The sequence below is a fragment of the Python bivittatus genome, unplaced genomic scaffold, assembly GCF_059951505.1.
Source record: "Python bivittatus isolate LINGU-HERP-01145 unplaced genomic scaffold, Pbiv_v1 ctg000960_np1212, whole genome shotgun sequence".
In the NCBI taxonomy this organism is placed as follows: domain Eukaryota; kingdom Metazoa; phylum Chordata; class Lepidosauria; order Squamata; family Pythonidae; genus Python; species Python bivittatus.
In genome coordinates this window covers 14,671,094-14,690,643 of record NW_028277124.1, presented here as the reverse complement: position 1 = coordinate 14,690,643, position 19,550 = coordinate 14,671,094, and the positions used below count along the sequence as shown (strand labels likewise).

General features: G+C 37.6%; 1 pseudogene; it reads right to left on the bottom strand.

Annotated features, from left to right (window-relative positions):
• Positions 1–2,743: 2,743 nt before the first annotated feature.
• On the bottom strand, positions 2,744–2,814 carry LOC112541278 (U2 spliceosomal RNA; annotated as a pseudogene).
• Between the last annotated feature and the right edge of the window lie 16,736 nt (positions 2,815–19,550).

Genomic DNA, 19,550 nt, shown 5'->3' with positions numbered 1-19,550 from the left:
TTTTGAATATCTCAACCATTTATAATTTCCTACATTATCCCGTATTGTAAAAGCTTCTTGTGGAGAGATCCAGAGCGGAATGTTTGGTGTTAGGATAGATTTATACTTATTCCAAATTCTAAAAATTGACTTTCTTATAATATGATTATTAAAAGCTTTATTCATTTTAATTTTGTTATACCATAGGTATCCGTGCCAACCAAATTTTAAATCATGTGCTTCTAAATTTAATAATCTCCAATTTTCTAATGTAACCCAATCTTTTATCCATAGCAAACCACTCGCTTCGTAATACAATCTTATATCAGGCAGTCCCAAACCTCCTCTTTCTTTACGGTCTTGTAAAAATTTAATTTTTATTCTTGATTTTCTCCCCTGCCAAATACATTTTGACAGGTCTCTTTGCCAGGTTTTGAAAGTTTTATCCATAATTAAAATTGGGATAGTTTGGAATAAAAATAATAGTTTTGGCAATATATTCATTTTAATTGTAGATATTCTTCCTAATAATGATAAATGTAGGTTTTCCCATTTTACTAAATCTTGTTTAATCCTATTCCATATCTTTACATAATTGTTTTGAAATAAATCAGTATTCCTTTTTGAAATTTCTATTCCTAAATAACTTACTTTTTTTACATTTTGAAAGCCTGTCTTCTGCTCCAACAGTTCTTGGCTGTTTTGTGGCATATTTAAATTTATCATTTTTGTTTTTTGATTATTTATTTTAAATCCTGCTAAGTTTCCAAATTCTGATAGAGTATTTAGTAAATGCTCTAGGGACTCCTGTGGATTTTGCACTGTAATTACTAATTACAGCCTAATTACTAATTGTAATTACTAATTACTAATCAGCAAAGGCTTTTAATTTGTACATTTCTTGTTTTATCTTTACCCCTTGTATGCGGTCTTCTTTTCTAATACCTTCTGTTAATACTTCTAAAACTAATATAAATAGTAAAGGAGATAGAGGACAACCTTGTCTTGCTCCCTTTTCAATTGGACACCCTTGTGTCATGTCTCCATTCACCACTATTCTGGCTTTTTGTGTCGTATAGATGGCTTTCACTGCATTTAAAAATATCTCTCCCAAATCCATTGCCTCCAGTGTCTTGAACATAAAATTCCAATTTAAGTTGTCAAATGCTTTTTCAGTGTCCAAGAATAGGAGCGTAATTTGTTTTTCATTATGTATTTGTGCATATTCTATTAGATCTATAACTGTTCTTATATTATCTTTTATATACCTCTGTGGTAGGAAACCATTTTGATCATGGTTAACTATTTCTTGTAATATAATTTTTAATCTTTCTGTTAAGATTGAAGTATATATTTTATAATCATTATTCAAAAGGAATATGGGTCTATAATTTTTACATAATTTGGAATCTTGATCTTCTTTTGGAATTAAAACCATGTTAGCCTCCGTCCATGATTTAGGCATCTGATTCCCTATCAAAATTGAATTAATTAAGTCTTTAAGTAGTGGTACAATTTGATCTTGAAATTTTTTATAATAACTTGCCAGAAATCCATCTGGACCTGGGGCCTTGCCTGCTTTCAATTTTTGAATCACTTGTATGATTTCCTGGTCTGTGATAGGATTATTTACTATTATCCTTTGGTCCTTTGATAGTTTCTTTAAGTTATATTTTGAAAGATAATTTTCTATTGGCACCTCCCATTTTTTATATAAATTCATATAGTATATGTAAAAGACATTTTTAATTCCTTCATTGTCAGTTAAATCTTCTTCATTATCTCAAATTTTAGTAATAGTATTTTTCCCCCTATCCTTTCTTAATTTATAGGCTAACCATCTTCCAGCTTTATTAGATCACGGTCACCATCTTGACTTTATTTGACCACTTTTGCAGACCTGGAAAGTTGACTAGTAAAGTTTTCAGTTCTTCAGTCTAGACTGAGACTGAGGAATTCAGTGCAAGACAGTTTTTTATAATTTCCCAGCTTGGAGTTTCATGGATAAACTCCCCATTTTCCAAACCGAGTGATTATCTTGTATGGCGGCGAGATTACTACATGCACAGAGAAGGAAAGATTCAACATTACCCATGCTGGAGGAATGGTTGGTGAAGTTGACAGATTTTGCTGAAATGAATAAATTGACTTCTTTGATTAGAAAAGGCAATAGCCACATGTATTGATGACTGGAAACCTCATATGGACTTTTTACATAAAAATGGGGAAAAAATGAACTTGTGATTCATGGTTTTGATTATTAGATAGGATAGATTATAGAAAGAAGAGTAATATGATGTAACTTTAGAGAGAAGTTAAATGTATTTATACTTATAACTGCTGTGAAGAAGATAGGAAGCTACTTCTTTAGATCTTTTTTCTTTCTTTTCTGTTTTTCTTCAACTTTTTTTCTTTTCTTGCACTTTTTTCTTTTTCTTTGATTTTTCTTTTTCTTTCTTTTCTCTACTTTATGTTAGTTTGTGTTAGTTTTTATCTTCTTGTTTAAAAGTTTCAATATAAAAATAGAGTGATTATCTTGGATTTTACCAATCCAATGCTCTCAAAAGCTTTGAAATGATTTAGATATGAATCTCAGTTTGGTATTCTTAGAACCACATTTGTATTCTGTACTCCTTCTTCCCATGCCTACCCAGCTACCTTCCTTCTTCCAAGCAAAAATGACTATTACATATCAGCTATCAAATACTAAATGCTTTCCTACTTCACCTCTATTTCAAGTATTGAAATCGATTATCCAATTACTCAAGGGTCCAGTATCTGAGATTAGGATAAGTTATACTACACTTGATCTTAGCCAAAAGGCCAAGAAGCGATAAGGTATGATTACACATCAAATAGAAAAATTAAATATTTGATATATATTTGAATATTTGGAGAATTCTGGAAAATATTACTTATCAAAATTTGTAGAAGTATGACAAAATATTTGAAGAACAAATTCATTTCCACTCTAAATTTGTTAATAGTAGCAGAACATCCAAAGTCAAGAGCCTATTCTATTTTTCAGAAGCCAGACAACAATATAAAACCTTCCTGGTTGTCTGGTGTGGGTCTTCCGGGCTCTGTGGCCGTGTTCTGGAAGTTTTGTTTCCTAACGTTTCGCCAGCACCTGTGACCGGCATCTTCAGAGGGCAGGAGCACAGACAGGAGCAGTTCTCTCTGTGTCCAGGGTGATGTGACCCTTTTGTGGGTATTTATAGAGATCCCCACAAAATACCGTGAAAGCCTTCGACAATATATCTTCCTGGTTGTATTTGTTGACAATTTGCTACTTGTCACTATTGACATAAAGTTCTGGCTGATGGCTCTGAAATTAACAATTAAATAAGAAACTTCCCTGATGCAAATTAATCTCTTTTTTTTAGGTAAGTTTGCAGCATATTTAAAATCTTAAGATAAGTAAACAATAGTAAAGCCTGTGAGAGTTCAACTGAAACAGTAGATTTTTCATTAGCCTGTCAGCATTGTCACAAAATTCTTCCCTCTTCCAGCAATTTTCTGGCATTCCACATCAAAATATTTTCCATTTCTATTTTTACACTGCCTTCAGTGATGCCATGACTGCTTATTTAATATTGTGATATCATTTTTTTTACCCTGATTAACAAAAATCACCTATGGGACAAATCCAAAAAGAATCCAAAGATGTACTGTATATGATGGAAATAGCACTGAAGTACAGCTGAAACCCCCCCCCCCAAAAGATTAATACTGGAATATTGTGTTTTCCATGGAAGAAACTGACCCTCGAAATAACTAGTTCTGAAGCTGTAGAACATTTGATTCTTGTTCAAACATTCATACCTGTTTCCAAGAGGCACAGAATATTCCACTTATCTGTATTAGAAACTCAATGATTCCATAGAAATGTGTGTCATGTATTTAAGAAGTTATGCCCTGAAATGTTAATGAGTGTTTTGGGGGGAGAGCTGTATTGTAAGATTACTGGAAGGATAAGATCCACCCTTACAGGTCCTTCTAAAGCACATCGACAGTCAAGTCATGTCACAGCACATGAGTACTTAACTCACACTGTCATTGAAACAAAGAAGAATGTGGCTGTAATAGCAACGAAGCTGGACCATGCTGGTTCTCATGTACCTAATGCCATGGAATGAACCAGTGAACAGCAGGCAATGAACATGGTTGATACAATAATTATAATTTATGTATTTCCATTCCACCTACATTTCTAAGTGTTCAACAATGTAATTAATATTTTAAATTGTCCAATTGTTGCATGAGGCTGGAAATGGGTGAAGGAAGGGCTGGCATAAAGATAAACTATGAACTATGCATTCAACCATGCTGTGTAGAAAGAGACTGAAACATTACGGTGTGCACTTTCTATATAAGCACATACAGACTGAAAGACAATCCCACTAGTTTAATATCTAGAAAGAGACAGGAAAAGGAGAGCAATGCAAGTCCTTGAAAATTCCCAAGTGAGTATAGAATTAGCGTAGATTAGACTCTACAAGCTGCTGTACACATTTAAGATTATACCTTTGGGTCAGGTTACATTAAGACTAACACTGCTCCATGTATGTTATTCTTAAATAATACCAGTGTTCCAAGTTTCTGTACCAAGATATTAGATGTGTACTTTATTGTGAATGCACATGTGCTTGTTTATGTAGTTCTAGAGTTACTAATGGTCCTGACTTGCATAGAGATAAAAATTAGAGGTAATACCAGGTTATCATAAATATCCAAAAACTTTGAAAGACTTTAAATGTGGAATAACACAAGATCTGGATAGACGGCAAGAAGGAAGGATGGGAGATTAAAACAAGATCTAAATAGCAAAGGGTTATGGTGCACTCCATACAATTGCTTATAAAACAATAAAAGCAGGAAAGCTTTACTGACAACAGATCAAGTCTTAATCTCTGAATAAATTATCACAGTTATTCTTTATTGGAATAAAGAAACAAAAAGGAGCAGATCACTGATAGTTTAGAAGCAGAGAAGAAGGAGAAGTTATTGCTCTTCATTTTACATGCTTTAATCCTTTCGTTCCCCCTGGACAGTGATTAAAGTCTAGGACAACTGATCCCCACCCCAGCATACATCCTAGCCAGCTGCCACTATTCCTGCCTTTTGATGTTTCTGGTGTTAAAGATTCCCATCTTTGGAAAACAGCAGACTTAGAGGCATTTCACATTCAATTACCTTCTCTGAGTTCCAAGTAGCATCTTCAACTTTGGAGTCGAAAGTTGGAGATTGGAGAATCTGATTCATCCTATGGTCCCCGGGCTTAAGATTGTAGCCAAAATCAGAAACTGAAATAATATAGTGAAATAAAATAAAAAATAGTGATAAAAATAGTAACTGGATAACAGCTTGGAAGTTGCTTGTGAAAAGATACCAGTGTCTCTTTGCACCTATGAATCATTTTGATCACTAGGCAAATGGAAAGAGAGAGTTAAGGGGAAGGGTCTTCACAAGTGGTCCCTGTGTCTGATTCTCACCCAGTTCATTGTTAATTAAATTAGTCTCTGTGTGTAAGAAACAAAAATAATGTTCTTTGTCTTGTGCTTCCGTGTCTTCAAGATGTAGCTTAGATAGAAGTGAGGCTTTTCCATCATCATGTGTATTCTAATAAATATACCTTTTCTTCAAAAATAATGTCTGTTGGGATTTACAGATGGCTGACTTTGTTTTCCCAAGCTCATCAGTCCTTGAGGCACAAATGGTTCTCTACTTACAGAGTATTTTACTTTTTAGTGGAATGCTCTGCTATTTAGTTACTCAGTGTTTTTTCAGCACTCTGCTTATGATCAGGAGCATATCCTCTAACAAGAGCTCCTGCTGAATTTAAAACCTCCAACAGAATTCATACAGTTGTAAAGGTTCCATTGATATATTTAGAAGTAACAATTCATCTACAGAACAGTAAGATCAAGAAGTCAGTGAAACAGGAGCCTGAACCTACAGATAAAATATAATAAATCAGTTTTGTTAGCCTCTAACAGATTGAGATCCTGGCAAGAAAGGAGAACAGCAAGGGCCCTGCTGTGAAGCAGAGACAGACACCGTAGTTGTGTGATGAAGGTAAATGCTGATTTACTAATGAACCATTTGTGCCTCAAGGACTGATGAGGTTGGGAAAACAAAGCTGCTTATTACGTGTTAGAAAATTCTGCAAAGTGTACATACCAGAGCTGCATTGTGTACATCTAGCTGAGTGATGCTGCAACTCAGGGCAGAGGAGGGCGAGCCACAAAGTCTCCAATTCTCACCTCCAATTCTCCAGCACCAACCAGCTGACCTTAGATGAACCTCTACCATGCAGACTGAGCTCATCAGCCTGGTAGAAGATCATTCTGAACAGTCTAACAGAGCTGCCCTAGGGATGCCTGAATTGCTCTATAGGAATCAGCTGAATTTCTTAAAATAGCAAAGGAACCATGGCTACATCCCATTTATGAGTTTATTACAGAGGGAGCCCAAGCCGTGCTGGTTGAAGCCCAAGTTTTACCATATTTGATGGCTAAGAAAAAGCAGCATTTTCATAAGAAATGTCTCAGTCACAAGAGGTTCAAATTTAAGGAGGTTAAATCAATAGAAATATAATAAATGGATAACTTTCTCTCCTATCTGGCCTTTAATGTCTTTTGCTTCCTGGTGCTTCTTTTTCTGCATTTTGCATAGCATTGCTTATCCAGAAAGGGAATTGCATGAAGGATATAGTCAATAAGCGAATCATGTGGTCATTAAGTGAATCTAACTTCCCCAGTGAACTTTTTTGCTAGAATTCACTTAACAACTATCTTAAAAAAGGTTGCAAATTGTGATCACGTGACTGCAGGGAGTGGTGTAATGGTTTGTGATGGTCGTAATTATGAGTACAGGTCATAAATCACTTTTTCTGAGGCAGTTGTAACTTTGAACCATTGTTAAATGAATGGTCATTAAGTGAGGACTACCTGTAGCTGCGGTTTTGGAATAAAACCAACTTTTCCCAATCTAGTTCCCTAAGGGAGTGTTGGACATCAACTCCATAGTCTGCTGACTGGAAATTACAGGAGTGGTCATTCAACACTTCTGGAGGAGCTAGGCTTTCATCTAATTTGGCTAGTAGTCTTCTCAGTCCAAAGTTGAGTAGGAACTTTAACCTGCTGTGGAAGACATATATGGAGGACAGATATAGAGATCCACATATGGAATTCATCTGAACACTAACATTCTTGGGACTGTGTTAATGCTTACAGCTTGCCAGAATCTTGGGGATGTTGCCTTTCCATCAATGCCTACTCAAGTTTCCATAAAACCTGGACAGAGAAATAGCGGCAACCACTTAGGTTCCTTCTTTGACAAGGGAAGAGCAGAGTGAACACTGGTCAAGGGTGGAAGCCACTTTTCAGGAAATCCCTGCAGAAGTGAATATTAAACTCTTCAGTGAAATAATTAGCAGACTTCACTAAAATTACTCAACACTGTTGCCATTTCTTTTTCCCCCTCCATCCCAACTTTGATCACACTGTATGAGGAACCAGAATCAACTAAAAAGAGAGACATGCAAGAGACTCCTTTAAGTTTTCTTAAGTTGATGAACTCTTACTTTGTATTGGGTGGCCAGTCTTGGTATGTAAGATGGGATTCAACAGGAAGCCATTGTGGGCATGAGGAAAACAGACTGCCAGAAAGGTGTGCTAGAAGAAGACTGTGATGAGCCTGCTTGAGTCCTAGCTTCTCATTGGCTCTTCATGCAGCCATGCAGACACCCAGACAAACCTGTTTGTAGTCCTGCTAATAATCAACTCAGGGTAGGGGGTAGTTTAAATTCTCATGGAGGAGACGACACAGGTGTGCTGGCATCAGATGCTATGGTGGTATTAGAGAAGTTTGAAGAGGAGAAGGCTAGAAATGAAATGGAATGGCTGGCTGGTGGCTAATAAATGAATAGCAACTGGCTGTTGAAGTTGGGCTGGTAAACCTCAGGTGGATTATTTCTTGGGCAAATGGGAAGACTGCAGAAAATAAATATTTGGGCACTACCTGAAGAAGTGTGCTGAAGAGGAGCTGCCATGGGACCTTTCTACTCACTGTAGATCCCATGGAGCAGGGGACGATGCAAGATAAAAGGTCAAAGGTTCATTTGTTGTAAAAAGCCATCAGATAATGAGGAGATGCAAGCCAGTATAGCTTTCAATATAGCTTTCTTAATTCCAAGGTAGAAATAGTTCTAGTATTTAGCAATGTGGACAGGTGCCTCAGTGTTAGCTATACAGATACCTTACTAACTAACTAGGTTACCTAACTTGCTAAGAGATTCGTGCTTAAAATAGCTTTGAACTAGATGTTAGACTGCAGAGTGAAAAAAATGCTTGTTTTGAACGTTTAGATTGTTGGTCAGAAGGAGGACACTAAAGAATGCGAAACAATTAGCCAGGAGACAAAACTGATTGGCTGTTACGTAAAGTTTAGCTGAACTTGCACCTCACTATCATTAGGTGAGTAAAATCAGAAAAAAGAAGAAGAAAATAGAAAACTGTGGGTTTGCCTCTTTCAGTCACATCCCTCCAACTTCGTACACACTCCCATCACAGTGGTGTGTGTCCCAAGAAGAAAAGTCAGTGATTTTTGTCTTCTAATGAAAAATAAATCAAGGCTCCCAGCATAGAGGATCTGCTGTTGGGAGTCTCATGCACTGACCAGCAGGTTGCTGGCACATATTTACCTCCACATTAATTTCCCTGGCAGTAACTTTAATTTCTTCCTAACCAGAACTGCTGCTTCCATCTGCTAGCTGGGACAAATACGGACTGTAATACAGCATGATCTACAGGAGGAGGAAACTAAGATTTGAATCCTTAAGCTTTATTTCATAACTCTGGGCAGGACTGGAGCCTTCTAGAAGGAACTGATCTTCTGGGGAACCAACCCTCCAAAGCAGATTAAGAGCTGAATAAAAGTTGCCTCTGAGAAACTGCTCTATCTTAACATGAGAACAGTAGAGGAAGGAATCCTTTCTAAAAATGCAAAAGAAGAAGAAGAAGAAGAAGAAGAAGAAGAAGAAGAAGAAGAAGAAGAAGAAGAAGAAGAAGAAGAAGAAGAAGAAGAAGAAGAAGAAGAAGAAGAAGAAGAAGAAGAAGAAGAGCATATTCCTGCTGTTCCCCCCTGTGGAAGAGAAAATGCAAAATGCAACACAAGTGCATGCTAATGTGTGCAAATGATATGCAGATTTTTTATCTCCTCGGTTTTTTGATGGCCTAGAATTACTACCTCTGGAGCTAGCAATCTTGGCTTTTTCTCTTGGAAACAAACAAACCAAAAAACCAAACAAATAAATGACCAAAAACAAAACAAAAACAAAAAACAGGGGGGTATATACCAGGTTCAAGTTGTTTCTCCTCCATGTTTACCTGAAGAAAGGAACAAACCTCAAAATGTTAGAGTAGATTCCTTCTGGGGGTCTATATCATAGGTGTATTCACAAGGTAAACCTCCTCCTTTCAGAGTTTATGGGACACTTTGAAGACAAACGCTGCAGTAAAATGGTGAGTTTCAATAGAAGAGAATATGCATAGCTCTGGGTTGAACTGTAGAGTCCTTGGTGCTCTCCAAACTTGGTCATTTGCTTGCAGATATTTCATTACCCGACTAGGTAACACCATCAGTGCTGGTGAGTGTGGGGTTTGCTCCCTGATTATCTGCAGTAGCTTGCCCTGCCAGTGGTGGTGGGTGAGTTTCATAGCCAATTTGTGCCATCTTTTACATTCAGGTGAAAGATCCCAATTTATTTAGGGTATTTAAATCAGAGCAGAATTATGAAGAACTACCAAAGGATCACTCAGATCTGGGGAAATGCATGTTCATAAGGCAGGGCAATCCAGCTGAAACCAATGTAAAGTACACTGTACCAGTGAAAAACAAAATCTTTACAGCTGAATAAATAAGACTGACCGAAGACAACATCTGAAACCCACAAAAGCCAGTGTGTGGCTGCAAATTACATGTTAGGGATATTTAGAAAAGACAAACCTGCTGATATCTTAATGTCTATACCAGTGTTTCTCAACTTTGGCAACTTTAAGATGAGTGGACTTCAATTCCCAGAATTCCCCAGCCAGCAATTGCTAAGGTTGAGAAACACTGATCTATATTATACTAATCTATGGTGCAACCTACTTGGAACACTTTGTACATTTCTGGTTTCCACACCACAAAATGGATGCTGTAGAGCTTGGGAAACACACAGACAAGGAAATATAAAGTCAGTTATGATGGCTATGTAGTATTTCCAGTATTGGAGAGAATAAACTTAAAAGTCTGGACTGCAGAAGGTTGAGTGATTTTTCAGTCTACCATGGCAATTAAAAAAAAAAAGCATCAAATTATTAAATACCATGAGAAGCATTAGGGTTAGAGAATCTTTAATTATCCCATTTTTGATCAGAGTATGGCAATTGTATTATTTATGGTCTTAATTTCTCTTTCTCTGTTTTGTACTACTGTGTTGTTCAAAAAGAGGGTGAGTCGCTTTTGTAAAGAACTAGGCCTTGAAAAGAACAATATAATTATCTAGTTAGATAATTAAAAAAAAAAAAACCAGGATAAAGACATCAGATACCATTTGAGTGAAAATTATCTCTGTGTATTATACCCAGCACTGTGGACTTAGCACAGGGCTATGAATTGGAGGGCTGAAAGAACAGCCTTAATTACATGCAATCTTTCAGGGAGCTTAGATTTTGCATCCTCAGCAAAACCAGGAGGGATTCTGTCTCCTGCCTTCATGAGTTCTCCCTCCCCACTTCACCCCACTAATCTTGCAAGCCAGCCTAATTGTAGGACTATTCTTTTGCAGCATTGTAATTAGATCTCTCTCAGATGGTGACAAGCGGAAGTGTGTCCTTGGGTGTTAAGTTCCTTTCCTAAAAAGACTGAGATTGAATTCAAAGCAAGGTTAGAAGAGGATTGACACTGAATAGAGACAGAAAGCAAAATACATTTAAAAGAAGCATGCATACTGTGCTTCATCAGAAATACTTTTGGAAGCCAATGTTGCAGTTACATGTTCTCAATTTTTTTTTTAAATTTACAACTGGCCAATACTGTAAACGTGGAGTCCTTGGGGCTCTCTGAGCTTGGTTGTTTTCTTGCAAATGTTTCGTTACCCAACTAGGGTAATGTTACCTAGCTGGGTAATGAAACATTTGCAAGAAAACAACCAAGCTCAGAGAACCCCAAGAATTCTACAGTTCAACCCTGAGCTACACATATGTTACTTCTGTTAATAGTTCTGTTAATACTGTAAATGAATTCAGTCAAAGAATGAAAGAGATGTCTTTGAATACAGGTTCCAAAAAAAAAACCCACGAAATAATTTGTAAAGATTCTGTTCTGAAATCAGCACATCATGGTGATCTAAACTAAGTCATTTCAGCTAGTTTAAAACAGATTCTTCTCTCTACCAAACAAAAAAACCCACACCAGAATCCGAGAGTCACACTGAAGCACCTTCTTCTAGGACATCTGGAAGCTGACATTGCTTGGATTTATCAGAATCTTATATGAACAAATTTGCAGGGGAAACAAGACTGAAATGTTAGCAACAGATGCCTATATGAATAATTTTAAATGGAAAGGGAAGGGAAGGGAAGGGAAGGGAAGGGAAGGGAAGGGAAGGGAAGGGAAGGAAAGGAAAGGAAAGGAAAGGAAAGGAAAGGAAAGGAAAGGAAAGGAAAGGAAAGGAAAGGAAAGGAAAGGAAAGGAAAGGAAAGGAAAGGAAAGGAAAGGAAAGGAAAGGAAAGCTGCCTTTCGTCCCTTGTTCCCAAATAGGGCACAGATGCTACTCCATTTCCAAGATGAAGGGCAGGGGAACAGCAAATGACAAAAGGGCTCCAACAAAGACTGAAGGGCTCCAGAAATTTACCTCTTGGTTGGAAAATAGCTGTTTTGTTTGTTTTTGGCCAGGAAATTGAGGGCGGAACTGCAATCCCCTTTATTCCCTGGCAAAGAATGACGTTCTTGGCATCCTGCCCTTCAGGAGGAGAAACTCTGCAGCCTTTGCTGCCGCTCAGACAGCTTGCCAGAAAGCTCCAAACTGCTGTTCCTCTTCCTTGTGGAGTTAGGAGTTGTGTGCCTGGGGAGGAGAGGGGATAAAACCTGCAGTTTAGGGATTGCTGCGTGCTGCAGAAAGAAAGCTCGCTCGGCTTGATACTCTGAACAACTGAAACGGGCTTTTTTCTTAGGCGTACTTGTGTCAAATGTTTACTCTCATAAATATCTCCTTTGCAGCACCTTCATGTATGTATACACCTGCTCACAGACACTATTTCCTTGATTTTCTGCTCCACTTGGCTGTCATTTTGGTTTTTACATTTAGGTTTCTCCACTTCCCAGTCTGAGACAGAGATCACAGGGACAGCGATGATCGCTGCGCCCCAAAGCACTCTATTCTACTTACATAATCTCGACATTTCCTTTGACCTCATTTTGAATGGGCGAGACAGATAAACTGGTTGTCATCCACTCCATCCCCCCTGTTCTCCTAGGACTGACCATGTAGACTGTTTCATAACCACATGGCCAGCACAAGAAGTGCCGGGAAAGAATCCTTTCATTTCCAAAGCACCTGAGCTTTTAAACAAGGTTTTAAAAGATAGGAGACTTCTTGGCTACATGTAAAGGTTATGAAGTGAGCATAATATTATCTCTCAGGCTTTTGTTTGGTGAATTCCCCTGCAGTTTTTAATTCAAAATCAGAATAAAAATTTGCTGATTCAGAAATCTATCTGCAAAAAGTCCACAAATAAACTTAACAGATGGCTGTGACCTACAGGAGTCAAAGAGCTGCATGAAATAAAGCCTTAGATCCAATTCTAAGGCCTTGTCTCTAATTCCTATGAAGCGAAGCCTGTATCCAGGTCCACAAAGCACCATATTACATATTAGCAACGGAGAGCAAACTTTTTTTTTTTTAAAAAAAGAAACTTGGATACCATCTTGAATACTAAGAAACTTCCAAATGTCCAGGTTATACAGCACACAGAGTAAAAAATGAAAAAATGCTGGTTTAGTCCACTCTTTCTGATGAATACTGCTCCATTTCATTCCATCAATAAAAAGAGAAAAATTTAAGTGGAAATGGGGGGGGGGAGGGGGAAGAAATGAGCTTACTTATGGCTTAAAAATAAGCTAATCGCTTTTAACCAAGGATTACTATTAGGCGCTTGTTTATCTAATGCTAACTTAATGTGCAAACTAATTTAAGGTGCCCAGCTTCCATTGCTAAAATACTTCATCTCAGTTCAATGCAGTTTTCCTTGGATATTTGCATTTAGATACCATCTGTCTAAAATGAGAACTCCAAACCTAAAACAAAGAAAAAATCTTATGAAAAGAAGATTAAAAAAGAAAAAGAAATCAAATGTCTGAAAGAGCAAGGGCAGGAGAGGAACTTAGAATATATCTTTAGGTTCAAAGCATTAATCTCCAGGGGGAAGGTGAAGAAGGCAAATAGGGGGAAAAGAACCCTGATGATAGAGAGTTATTTAAATAGAGTTAATAATTAATACTTTGTGTTGTAATATTTTCTTCCCTTTGGAAATCCTCAGACAATTAGATTGTTTCAGATTTGAGTTTAAAAGGGAGGGAGAGGAGAGATGTAATTTAAAAACAGAGATGACTTGATGGTGTACCCAAGGCAAGCCAAAGGAACAGGACAAATAAATTCTCATCAAGCATCACTTGCTTCCTGCTGCTTCCTGCTCCTGGCTAGCATTAACAAAGCTCCCTTAGCTGGGAACTTTCTTGCTCAGGCCAATAGTTCAAGGGAGTTTTAACACTGAACACAGTGAATAGGAGCATAAAGAAAACAAGGAAGCAGGTGTAGAAGTCAACAGTAACTTTGAGGAGGAGGAGGAGGAGGAGGAGAAGGAGAAGGAGAAGGAGAAGGAGAAGGAGAAGGAGAAGGAGAAGGAGAAGGAGAAGGAGAAGGAGAAGGAGAAGAATCCATCCAACTCCATCACAGCAGGGAGCAGCTTAGAACACAAAACAATTAAAAATAGAATAATACAAAAACTATATCCAAAAAAAAATCAAGAAAAAAAAAACACCAGTGCTACCAGATCAAACATCCCACCAGGGGACCACCAACCACTCTAACCCAAGGCACAGGGGAAGAGCCACATTTTAAGGACTCATTTGAGTAGGGCCCAGATGAATAGACGAAACTCTAGAGGGATGTCATTCAGAAGGTGGGCACGGTGACAGAGAAGGCTTCTTCCTGGATCCTATCAGGTGATATTTTTAATTGATGAGATGGACAGCATGGTGATTCTTCCCAATCGTATAGGACAGGCGGAAACTATGGAAGATGAGCAATCCATCAAATAAGCAGTCTCTGCATCCTGAAGAGCTTTATAGGTGATAAACAGCACCATGAATTTCACCCAGAATTCTGCTGCTGCTCTGCTTCTTGTGCAGCTGAACTACAGCTAGGTCTGAAGAAAACACTGAGCTTTTTAAAATTCTGTATCACTAACCCTTTAGAACCCATCCAGGTTTAAGATAATCAGGAAAGACTCTTCTCTATTTGCCTCTAATATCTGAAGAAAGTTGGGTAGGACACCTGAAATGGTGTTTTGGAATGTTTTCCTCAAGGAGGCCCACTTAGCCTTTGCTCGTAGCTTTCTGAAGATAGAGGGAAATATTTTGGTTGAAACAATGCATTTGTGCTCCTTATTTATTTGCTCCAAATTGGTACTGCAAATTCCCGCCCTGGCAGTTTTAATCTGTCCTTGTTGGGTTTTGCACTTTAATTTCTTAATAAATTGAGTTCTACCTTGGCAGTGGATATGTTTAGTCACTCTGGCTTTTCACACAACACATGTCCTCAGGTAGGTTCAGAATTGAATGTGCATATGTGGTTAGCTTTAATCTTCATTAATTTTTGTGGATTTGCCAGAGGTGCCAGACTGGCCCGTTTGGTTAGTTAATGGTATAGTGTGTGCATGCAAAAAAATTCAGTTACCAACCTAAGCATATGGCATGTAAACAATCTTTGGTGGATAATTTGGGGGAAGCAGAGTATAAATGCAAAGTATAAACATATATGAAATGTCTTCAATTTAAAAAAAAAACCAATTTTTGTCCTTTATATGTAGAAAAACATATATTTCATTTTGTCCTATTGCTGTTTCTCCTGCTCTCTTAGCGCCAATTTCACACATGCATGCACATAATTTGATTTCTTTGTCCTAGCCCTGACTCAGCAACTAATAAACTGCACTTGAATGTAAAAATAGGCTGCACTGGAAACTATCTTGCTTGAGAACCTGTGCAGATGGGAAGTTCTGCCTTGCATTTTTTCCTGACATTCTCACACTTAATTCTACAAGGGTGAAGTGCTAAGCTGGCGTTTGGGGAAAATCTTTGACTGAGATGTTCCTGTAGACCTGATGTTTAAAGGTTTTGTTCATTGAGAAAGATCAGAAACAACATCGTTGTCTTCAAGATGTGAGGATGCTACACCTTCACCTCAGGCAATAGCCTACTCAATCTTCTTTGCTATCTTGTTGTTCCCCCATTTTGAAGGACAGATGTGTATACCTGCTGCTCCACGGATGGTGCCAGTGCTGAATTAATGTATAGTCCACTTTTTTTTAAGTAGAGTGAAGGACTATAATACTTTCTGTATTGCTCATGTAGAAAAAAATGTCCTGGACTGGCCATGGTTCCTAATTTGCTTAACAGAAAGGCACTTCTTTGCTATCTTGTTGTTCCCCTATTTTGGAAGACAGATGTTCATATGGAAGGCATTCTGGGGAGCACCAAACAAAATCCTTTAAGAGAATAGCCAGCATTGTTTGCATTGTTCAGGGTTTGGCCACTTTCCTTATGAAGTTTGTAGCATCAATTTTTTTAGGTGGCTTTTTGGTGAGGTAACAAAAGTTGCCTCACGATAAACAGTTGCTTGAGTTATACAGTAAGTTTTCCATTGTAAGCCTTGATTGTAGGCCTCAGCCTTCTAGCCCAGAGTGGTAGTTCATATAGCATTGCCCTTCAGATTTCACATCAGAGGGGGAAAAATGTTCCACATTTCCAGCATTAATGGATAGGACTGCAGGGAACGTCACTGACAAGTGTGCTTGTTTGGATCAAACTGTAGGAAGTCCATTTTAAAACCGCCACATCGTCTTTCACTTTCAGTATCCAAATGGAATTGTTCAGGGGAGACAAACTACAACAGGAGTCCTACCTCTGCAGATTCAATTTTTCATGTTAGCTTTCATCTCCTGAACCAGAAGCTCTTCCCAGTAGCCTTAGGACAATTTAAGACAAATGCCCATATTGGAGAAGATCTACAGAATCATCAATTTCTGAAGCACAAAGAATCTTTTCTGACAGTCCCATTCCCTTCAACATAATCCAGACAAAGATGGGGCTTCTTGAGCTATTTGCTCCCATGAATTTTAAAAATAAAGGCATGGGACAAGCTAAGACAGAATGAATGTATGGACTATCATTAGATTTCAATTTTAATTGGGTAGATGTTGCTTCATTTCCTCTTATTATGCAGAATCCTCAATGAATACTTTTCTTTATAAGACTTTAAAGTCTCTATCTTGAAACAACAGCCGAAGTTTCAGTAGTCATGGGTTAACAGAAAAAAAAAGGGGGGGGGGAAGGAGAGAAATGAGAAAACAAAGAATGAAAGAAAGCAGATGGAATTAGAATGTTGCACACAAGAATTATTACTGTTCTAACACAAATTCATTATATACCTACCAATATATTTTAATTTCTACCTATTAAAAAGAAAGCTTAACATTAAGTACACCTTTAGGTGACATCTTTGAGTAGAAAAGATAGTGTCCATCACATCTGCACTGGGAAGGAGAACAAAGGCAAGATGATGTCCATCTCCACAAATTTAAGATACTTAGGTGCAGACTGGCTGGGATAGTTTCACAGTGTAGTTAGGCCAACTTCTCCCATCCTAACACCCTTCAAATTTATTGGACTTCAAGCTCCATAATTCCCACCCAAGACTGAATACTTCCTATCCTTCATTCCACATCCTCACTGCCAAAAGGCAATGAACAGGGAAGTCATCTGCCTTTTTTCAGTATTTTAATGAAATTTGTTTTATGTGCACGCATATTAAATCTGGGTGGATGTATACATGTCTCTGTGGAGAGGAAGGGGGTTCTGTTCTCCTTTTGCATTGCATTTGTGGGTATTTGTGTGTATGTGTGCTCCAGGTCAATTTTCCTACATTGCCTGTCATATGATCAGGAAAGTTCAGCATTCAAAACTGTTGTCCACTTTCCTGTCCATAAGGATGCATTGGTGGGATTTCTCTGCTGCTAATAGCCTAGTCCTGCATCATCAGAAAGATCAGTCTATGGCCCCAGACCTCAGTGGACTGAAGACCTGATAATACTTGCAACCTACGACATGTTGCTTACAGATGTAGATTATGGGTGGATGATTACAGTGAAATATCATCATCCTTTGCTGAAATTGTTGTGTAAAATTATACATGTAGGAGAAGCTGTTGAATATATAATTTTGTTCTTGTTTTCCTATTCTTCTTTGTTCTATCTTTTTTTAAAAAAAATATCTCAGTTGTCATTTGTCGGCTTTGTTCCTTTCGTGAAACTTGGTTTCATTCTGTTTATTTTCTGGAGAGTTAGCCTGCTGAAGGTCAGTCTGACCAAGTCCTAAGTTCCTTTACATAATTTCATGCTAGCTTTTTGCTGGGTGGAAAAGCATAAAAGCCATCTTACAATTGGAACTGGAAATCAAAAGTACATTAACCTTGGATTGTTTGATAGTATGCAGCTTAGCAGATATCATTTATTGTACGCCACCCAGAGTCACCTTTGGTGAGATAGATGGCCATATAAATTTGATTAATAAATAAAAATAAATAAAATACCAAACCAAAACATTTAAAGCTATTAACATTTAAGCTGTCCTCAAAAGAAAGCATTTTACAAGAGATCATTTAAGCCTAACAATGCTTTCTTGAACAAAGTGTAAGGGCTTTTTTTTTTTTACCCATTAAAGAAATTAAAATATTTGTATCTTCATGAAATTAAATCAAATCATTCATTCAAGTCTTCTAGCAGATCTCACGGTGACAGTGCAGCTCACTGGAGTCAAGACTGTTCACTGTAAGAGAAGGATATGTTTTTAATCCAGTATTACTCATTTCATCTTTATCTGTGCTACTTTCAGCTGGAGTTAGTAGATCCTGGGAACTTTCTACCGTGTACATGCATAAGGATACATAGACTAATGTCTCTTTCAAATTACATCACTAACCAAGCTATTGCTAAGAGACAAATCAATTATTTTATGGGATTTATTTAGCTCTCCCAGTTCTCTTTTTCCCGAGTCCACCTTGAACCTGAGTCCATCTCAGGAAATTTACCACTGGTCGGAATTTGAAACCAAAAATAGTGGAGGTGTTGCAAGGTGAGTTTGAGTCAGCTGAGCCTATACCATGCCACTGAATTGCCCTCACACCGAGGTAGAGTCACACTTGCCACACTGCCCATTGTACCACGCTGGCATCTAGCACTCATAAAAGCAATTATCAGAAAGTTTACTTGTCTTTCTAATCAAGAAATTACAATCTTTCTTCTGCAAGACCCAACCTGGACAATCATTGGAAAGCTTGCCAGGTTTCTTGCAATAGCAATGGCTTTTCGAAGCCAAGTGATACCCTCTTCTCATTAATAACTTTTTTCCGTGTTTTGTTCTGTTTCATTTTGTCCTGTGTTCTAAATTTTATATCTACGTTTTCTTGGTGTTTCTATACTTTACATTTTGTATTTATGTTTTTATTGGCCTGAGACTGTAAATAAATCCAATTCAAACCATGCAACATACTGTAGCTTGTATTGCACTATTTTGGAGAAGGGAAGGAGAGAGGTATATTTGCTTAAACTATAGTAAACCCATTTTAGGGCTTACATTGCTTTTTCATGTTGCATGTTCAAATGAGTGGCATGCCAATTTTAATCCATTGTCATTGTAAGTTCTGAGATCATTTGTGATACCTCTTCCATTCATTCTTTTTTCTGATTAGGTGGGGTAAGGTCCACAAAGAACAGTACTTTTCAGTGCTGACTTTGGTTTGACTTTCTTCTACGCTACCTTTCACCTGGGCAGTCAGATTTGGTGAGTTTCATTTATTTGTTTATCTAATATGTAACTAAGTTGCATATTACTGGAAGCTTCACATGATTTTCAAATAACGATTGAATATAGTCTTAAATAGATGTTTATATGATTAGCCATTTGAAGGATCCAGATATGGGTTGGAACCATCTAGCTGAAATAAGGGAGATATATCTGTGTACGGGTAAGTGTTTGAGTGAGTGTGTATATGTGTCTCCAAGCAATGTTAGAGTAACTGATCACTTTTCTTTCTGGAAAAAGCGCCACTACTTTAAATAGCAAATTGCTGGCTGGAATACTTCATCCCTACCATTAATTCACATGTTAGTTATTTAGGCGTAGAACTAAAGATGTTCTGCATAACAATCATATGCCTGGCTTATTGGGAACTCTGTTCCATT